At 39.2% G+C, this 8,698-nt stretch overlaps 1 pseudogene; it reads left to right on the forward strand.

Moving 5' to 3' along the window:
- Positions 1 to 7,628: 7,628 nt before the first annotated feature.
- Positions 7,629 to 8,416, forward strand: LOC120360982 (ventricular zone-expressed PH domain-containing protein homolog 1 pseudogene; annotated as a pseudogene).
- Positions 8,417 to 8,698: the final 282 nt, after the last annotated feature.

The raw sequence follows: 8,698 nt of genomic DNA on the forward strand, positions 1-8,698 counted from the left end.
CTTGATCAGGTGACACTTTTCCTCTACAGGGATTCCCAAACAGAGGAAAAGGTATATGGTGTGTTTTTTCTCAGAGTAAATCCATAAAACTGTTTTTTATAGAAAGTTCATTTTTCCCCCGGGAAAAAAAACTGCTATGAGTCTTTATGCCTAAGAGAGAAGCAACAGAGATGAAAGTAACTTCAAACGTCCATAAAAAATGAATGGTGGAGCCAACAGGAGATAAAAGGCAAGACAGTTCTGCCTAAGATAAACATACGCTGAATGATTTTCACATTTGAAAAAGTACCTCAGCTTATCTGACCACTCTTGATATTCTATGCTTCCTAATTATGTGTCAGCACTATTCTGATTTACGTAAATTAATTCATTTTGATCTCACAACAGCCCCTATGTGGTAAATACCATTTTTACCACCATTTAAGAGAGAAGGAAACTGGGGCACATACATATTAAGTAACATGCTTAAGTTTATACAACTGCTAAGTGTTACTGTTATGTCTTGTATATAGTCTAGTTCAACAGTCTCATGCTCTGAGCCTCTGCTCCAGGTCACCATAAAGCAATGCCTACAATCTGATGTGCCGCAAGCCTGCAGTCAGCTTCTCAACATAGAGGAAAGGACTCTGGAGAAATAAACCTACAACGGAAACCCTTGTAAGCCCTCTCACGCTTATCAGGGACCGTTGTTCATAAGTACGAACAGACAAGCAAGACTCATCAGGCACTTGAGGAAACCCAACAGCCTCCAAGAGAAAAATCAGAAGGAACAAACGGGTGGTGGGGCCGGGGTCAAGACGTCCGAGGGCGCCGGAATGCAGCTCCCGGCCACTGCGACGCAGAGGGCTGGAGGACGCCGCTATTCCGAACCAGGCGCCGGGCTCACTTCTGTGGCTCAGACAGGGCTCTGACGACAGGCCCGGGGAAGGAGCCACAGGGCGAGAGCTGCCCAGGGGGCCAAACCGAGACCGAGGGCGGCGGCTGTCCCCAGCTCGAACGTGCAGCCGGCTTGCAGGGTGGGGGGACGTGATCCCCTCGGGGCTCCGATGCGGATCCTGCGCTTAAACGCCATCCCTCCTGCAACCCGGTCCGTGAGAGTCCCGCCCGAGGCTGGGGCGCCGTGGGGAGTCACAGGAACCTGAGCAGCGGCTCCCGTCGGCGTGGCGTGCTGTCCTGGACCTGAGCGGAATGCCATCTGGAGTAAGGTCGGCAGGAGGGACCGTCCCGCAGACGGAGGCAGAGTTGAAAGCAGGGAAGCAGACCATACGGCCTGGAAGGCTCCACCTCCACAGAACTCAAACTGAAGCCCTCACTAGAGAGCTTGGCAGCAAACACACCAGCTAGTCTCCAACCAGGAAGATCCACCTGGGGAAGGAGAGACGCCATTGGAAAGGCGGGGCCCATCTCCCCTGCAAACAAACTCCGGGAGGGACCACCCACCCAGCAACCAGACTGAACCCGAGAGAGCCCAGCAACGCCCTCGACAGGCCAAAAAAGATACAGCCCCAACCTCAGCAGGAAAAAAAGGCTGCTCAGAGACTCCTCCTGAAATCACCAGCTTCAGATAAATCCACGAGAATGGGAAAAACCCAGCACAAAAAGGATAAAACCATCAAAGAACAGAACACCTCTTCTCCTCCCAGGGATCACAACTCCTCACCATCAAGGGAACAGAAAAAGAGAATGAATCTAATGGACAGAAGCAGGCTTCAAAAGTTTGTAATAACAAACTTCTCTGAGTTAAAAGACCATTTTCTAACCAAATGCAAAGAAACTAAGAACCTTGAAAAAAGGTTAGACAAAACGCTAAGTAGAATAACCAGCTGAGTGAAGAACATAAATGACTTGATGGAGCTGAAAAACACAGCAAGAGAACTTTGCAAAGCATACACAAGTTTCAACAGCTGAATTGATCAAGCAGAAGAAAGGATATTAGAGATAGAAGATCAAATCAATGAAATAAAATGAGAAGGCAAGATTAGAGAAAAAAGAGTGAAAAAAATGAACAAAGCCCCCAAGAACTATGGGATTATGTGAAAAGACCTAATCTATGCTTGATTGGCATATCTGAAAGTGATGGGGAGAATGAATCCAAGTTGGAAAATACTCTTCAAGATATTATCCAAGAGAACTTTCCCAACCTAACAAGGTAGGCCAACATTCAAATCTAGGAAATACAGAGAACACCACAAAGATACTCCTCAAGAAGAGCAACCCCAAGGCACATAGTTGTCAGATTCACCAGGGTTGAAATGAAGGAAAAAATCCTAAGGGCAGCCAGACAGAAAGGTCAAGTCACCCACAAGGGAAAGACCATCAGACTCACAGAGGATCTCTTGGCAGAAACTCTACAAGCTAGAAGGGAATGGGGGGGCAATATTCAACATCCTTAAAGAAAAGAACTTTCAACCCAGAATTTCCTATCTGGCCAAACTAAGCTTCATAAGTGAAAGAGAAATAAAATCCTTTACAGACAAGCAATTGCTGAGAGATTTTATTGCCATAAGACCTGCCTTATAGGAGCTACTGGTGAATCTGGAAGCAACAGATGAATTCCTTGACACTTGCATATTCCCAAGACTAAGCCAAGAAGAAGCTGCCTCTAAAGTTGAGGCAGCAATCAATAGCCTACTGACCAAAAAAAGTCCAGGTCCAGACAAGTTCACAGCTGAATTCTACCAGACATACAAAGAGGAGGTGGTACCATTCTTGTTGAAACTGTTCCAAACAATACAAAAAGAGAGAATCCTCTCTAACTCTTTCTATGAGACAAACATCACCCTGATATCAAAATCTGGCAGAGACACAACTAAAAAAGAAAACTACAGGCCAATATCCATGATGAACATTGATGCAAAAAAATCTTCAATAAAATACTGGTGAAATGAATCCAACAGCATATCAAAAAGCTTATCCACCGCGATCAAGCAGACTTCATCCCGGGGATGCAAGCCCGGTTCAACATACACAAATCTGTAAATGTAATTCACCACATAAACAGAACCAAAGGAAAAAAGAAATCATTTTATTATCTCAATAGATGCAGAGAAGGCCTTGGACAAACTTCAACAGCTCTTTGTCCTAAAAACCGTCAATAAACTAGGTATCAGTGACAATAGAAGCTATTTACGACAAACCCACAGCCAATAACATACTGAATGGGCAAAAGTTAGAAGAATTCCCTATAAAAACTGGCACTAGACAAGGATGCTCTCTCTCACCACTCCTATTCAATATAGTATTGGAAGTTCTAGCCAGAGTAATTAGGCAAGAAAAAGAAATAAAAGGCATTCAATTAGGAAAAGAAAAAGTCAAATTGTCCCTATTTGCAGAATACATGATTGTATATTTAGAAGACCCCATCATCTCAGCCCAAAACCTTCTTTACTTGATAAGCAACTTTGGCAAAGTCTCAGGATACAACATCAATGTGCAGAACTCACAAGCATTGCTATACACCAACAACAGACAAACAGAGAGCAAAATCATGAGCAAACTCCCATTTACAATTGCTACAAAGAGAATAAAACACCTAGGAATACAACTAACAAAGGAGGTAAAAGATCTCTTCAAGGAGAACTACAAACCACTGAACAAGGAAATAAGAGAGGACACAAACAGATGGAAAAACATTCCATGCTCATGGTTAGGAAGAATCAATATTGTGAAAATGGCCATACTGCCCAAAATAATTTATAGATTCAATGCTAGCCCCATCAAGCTACCATTGACATTCTTCATAGAACTGGAAAAAAAAACACTTAATCTTCATATGTAACCAAAAGAGAGCTCACATAGCCAAGACAATCCTAAGCCAAAAGAACAAAGCTGGAGGCATCATGCTACTTGACTTCAAACTACACTACAAGGTACAGTAATCAAAACAGCATGGTACTGGTACCAAAACAGATAGACCAATGAAACAGAACAGAGGCCTCGGAAGCAACGCCACACATCTACAACCATCTGATCTTTGATAAACAGGATAAAAACAAGCAATAGGGAAAGGATTCTCTGTTTAACAAATGGTGTTGGAAAAACTGGCTAGCCATATACAGGAAGCTGAAACTGGACCCCTTCTTTATACCTTATACAAAAATTAACTCCAGAGGGATTAAAGATTTAAACATAAGCACTAACACCATAAAAACCCTAGAAGAAAACCTAGGCAAAACCATTCAGGACATAGGCATAGGTAAGGACTTCATGACTAAAACACCAAAATCAAGGCAACGAAACCCAAAACAGACAAAAGGGGTCTAATTAAACTTAAGAGCTTCTACACAGCAAAAGAAACAATCATTAGAGTAAATCGGCAACCAAAAGAATGGGAAAAAAATTTTTTGCAATCTACCCATCAGACAAAGGGCTGATATCCAGAATCTACAAAGAACTGAAGCAGATTTACAAGAAAAGAACAAACAAACCCATTCAAAAGTAGATGAAGATAAGAACAGGCCCTTTCCAAACGAAGACAAATATATGGCCAACAAACATGAAAAAATGCTCATTATCACTGGTCATTAGAGAAATGCAAATCAAAACCACATTGAGATACCATCTGACGCCAGTTAGAATGGCGGTCATTAAAAAATCTGGAGACAACAGATTCTGGAGAGGATGTGAGGAAATAGGATCACTTTTATACTGTTGGTGGGAGTGTAAATTAGTTCAACCATTATGGAAGACAGTGTGGCAAATCCTCAAGGACCTAGACATACAAATTCCATTTGATCCAGCAATCCCACTACTGGATATATACCCAAACGATTATAAATCATTCTATCATAAAGACACATGCACACATATGTTCCTGTTTACAATAGCAAAGACCTGGAACCAACCCAAATGCCCATCAGTGACAGACTGGACAAAAACAATGTGGCACATATACAACATGGAATATCCTGCGGCCATAAAAAATGATGAGTTCATGTCCTTTGTAGAGATATGGATGAACTTAGAAACCATTATTGTCAGCAAACTTACACAAGAACAGAAAACCAAACACCACATGTTTTCACTCATAGGTGGGTGATGAACACTGACGACACTTGGGCACAGGGAAGGAAACAACACTCACAGGGCTACGTGGTGGGGTGGAGAGGAGGGGAGGGATGATGGGGTGGTGGGGAGAATGGGGAGGGATAACACAGAGAGAAATGCCTGACATAGGTGATGCTGTTGGGGCAGGGGGCGTGATAGAGACAACAAACCACCATGGCATGTATGTACCTATGCAACAGTCTTGCAGGATACAGGGACATGAACATGTACCCCAGAGCCTAAACACCATAAAAAAAAAAAAAAAAAAAAGAACAAATGAAACAGCTGACTCCAAGAAAACCAGAGACAGTTTAAAGAACAAAGAAAACTTTATAGTGTATAATTATTACTCTTAGAAATATAGAATATTTCTTCATTAGAAAATAAACATTGCAATGAGAAATAAAAGTGATCATACAAAAGAAAGTTATGTAGAAATTTCAAATCGTCTTCTCAACTTTTTAAAAAAAATACATGAAATTACTAAGTAACTGAATATATTTGATTTAAATCAAATTATTTATTGTACATGGAATAATTATGAACTCTCCCAGAATATGAAGAAAAGTTAGAAAATGAGAAAAATTAAAAGAACACAATGGAATGAGACAGGTATTGTAACATCCAATAGAAGTTCCAAAAATGAGAGAATACATAAAATTTAGCAGGCAAAATGCTAAAATACAGTAGAATATATTTCAATTATATTTAAGTAGTCTTTTGTTATATTTAAATAATTCACTGAGCATCAAATTGGGTAGAAGAAAAGATTTAAGTCTATAAATATCTTTGGAAAATTTCTGAGTTTAAAGGGAAATTATATACAATTTCAGAAAGGAAAATATAAACAGGTTGCTTCCAAAGAAATAAGAACTCAGAGACTGCTATCAAATTGCTCGCCACCAGCACAAATGCCTGATGAAAACGCAACAAGGTTCTGAGAAAAGTGATCTTGAGCTTGTAATTCCAAACCCAATTCAACTATCAATTTTTAAAAGATGATTTTAGGCAGATTGAGATATTTTTTATCTTATACATGCTTCCTTCAGAAAGATTTCCTGATGATAGATTTAAGCAAAATAGTAATTACATTTAGGCTATAACATTACGTTGAATCCACACCTTGTGGAACTAAGCCAGGAGAATAAATGGTGGCAATCAAAGGTGACAACAGTGCAGCCAGTATAGAAAGCTAGAAGAAAAATGAATTCATAAAGTTTGTCTTCAAGAAGGTGGTTTTTATCCATAGATTTTTGTGATTATGAAAGTGAAGGCCTTCACTTGTCTCCTTTATAAACAACTACAAAAATCTCTGGAAAACTTTAAAATTGTTTAAACTTTAAAAGTGCAAGAAAATCATATTTTTAACATAAAATGAACTTAAATGAGACATAATTTTGAGCAAATACTTGAATATAGGAGCAGGCAATTTATTTGACCTACGCATATAGAAAAAATCTTATTTGACTGAAACAGATAAAAAATTGAATTTGATAAAAATTGAATTGCTTCTCTTTGGTCAAATTATAGTGTTATTTATTTTTAAATATTCTTGATCATGCTGTAGTTACCAGTTTTCTAAGAGAATGAATAGTAAGGTAAACAGTTATTATAATTATGAAACATCCATATTAGGAATCACGGAACTTCCAAAGTATCTACCTTATACTATAACTGAGAGAAGTTAGCAGGAGGCAGAGAGAAGCTATGGATGAGTTATTTTTTTCTTATTGCAAAGGAAGGAATTAGATATACGGTTTAACAATCATGAACTAAAAGTACAGACATACATGATTTTATTGTTAAGAAATATAACTACTAGAAGGACAAAAACATAGACAAAAACAAAAATTAAGCAGAGAAAAGACAGAAAAATCAAGGTAGTAGGCAGTACACCTGACCTAAATTCCAGCTGTGGTGACAAGATGTCAGGACATGTTTTCCAGTTGATAAAATGGTATTAATAAATTAAAAAATCAAGGTGTAAAAACACATTAGTTTAATGAAAATGTTAACAACAGAAAGTGGGGTAGTAAGCCTCTGAAGGATATGGGGTATCACAGAGTGGGAGGAGCCGAAAGCTCTTAATTTTATGTATACCCTTCTATACTGTGAATATTTTAAACCAAAAACATGTATTATTACTATAAAATCATAATAAAAGTATAAAAAATTATATAAATTGTATATACACATACATATACATATGTGTGTGTGTTTGGCTTTTTGTCAATCTGTGTCTACACATGTGCACATACATACATATATGTTTGTGGAAAGATGCATATACATGAATATCATGCATATATATTCAGATAAGTATTTTTTTTCTGAGTGAGTTTGTAGAACTTATATAGGTACCTACTTTGAGACAGCTAATGCTGCCTTTTAATTAAGATCTATAAACCTTCTAGGCATCCAGTCCTGCGTTATCACTGCCAGTATGTTTCCCAAAGGTGAAACAGAATTTTAAGGATTATAAACACTTAAGGGGAACGAACAACTTCAGGGTCACTGAGCTGAGGTCACTCGCTGTGGCCTCGGAGCCTGCCTGAATCTCCCGCCCCGTCTCAAACCTTGCAGCTGAGTAACTGCAAGGGCGCCTTTGAGGAGTAGCACGCAGAGAGTGTCAATGAAGACCTCAAGTCTGGAGAAAAATGACCTTTCATGGAATACAAAATATACCTCCTGCTACGTGTTTTTGTCTTACTGACCTCTGATAACTGAAACACATGGCTCTGAGTCTGTAGAAAGTCAACTGATCAAACTCCTCCTCACCATGCATCAACTGTTCAGACTGGGTTTGGGACAAAAAGATCTCTCACGAGCTAGAGACCCCTTCTCCTTAGATGACTCTGAGATTGAAGACAGCCTGACAGAAGCTTTGGAGCAAATTAAGATAATTAGCTCATCTTCAGATTATCAAACCAATAACAATGACCAGGCAGTAGTTGAAATCTGTATCACGAGAATCACAACAGCCATCAGAGAGACTGAGTCCATTGAAAAGCATGCAAAGGCCCTTGTGGGGCTCTGGGACTCCTGCTTGGAACATAACCTGAGACCCTTTGGGAAAGATGAAGATACTCCTCAAGCAAAAACTGCATCTGATATCATGAGTTGCATTTTACAGAATTACAACAGACTCCCCGTGATGGCATTAGCCATCCCCATTGCAGTGAAATTCCTCCACAGAGGCAACAAAGAACTGTGCAGGAATAAGTCTAACTACCTGTCTCTGGCCGCAATTACCAAGGCAGATCTCCTGGCTGATCCCACGGAAGTTATAGTAAAGAGCATACTCCAAGGTATGGTGCAAAGGTTGAGCTTGGGAACATGTTTTAGGAGACATTTAAAAGTATTTTCATGAAGCATTTATAGTTCGTGGGAAGCAAGACAAATGTATTGTATGTATCCATTTGCATCCTGTGCCTGATTTCAAACCAAATGCATCTTTTGAGCTTATGAGTGAATCATGAGAAACTTTGTCCAAAGGGCTATGTTTTTATCCCTGAAAGTAAATATTTCAATAGTTCTAAGCCAATTTTTACTACTTCTTATTCTTAATGGTTATACGTAAGTAATGTTTACTTTTACATTAAGTTTAAGTATACATTTATTTTATTCAAATTGTTTAGAGTTATTTTGTCTG

This window comes from Saimiri boliviensis, chromosome 6 (genome assembly GCF_048565385.1).
Source record: "Saimiri boliviensis isolate mSaiBol1 chromosome 6, mSaiBol1.pri, whole genome shotgun sequence".
Taxonomy (NCBI): domain Eukaryota; kingdom Metazoa; phylum Chordata; class Mammalia; order Primates; family Cebidae; genus Saimiri; species Saimiri boliviensis.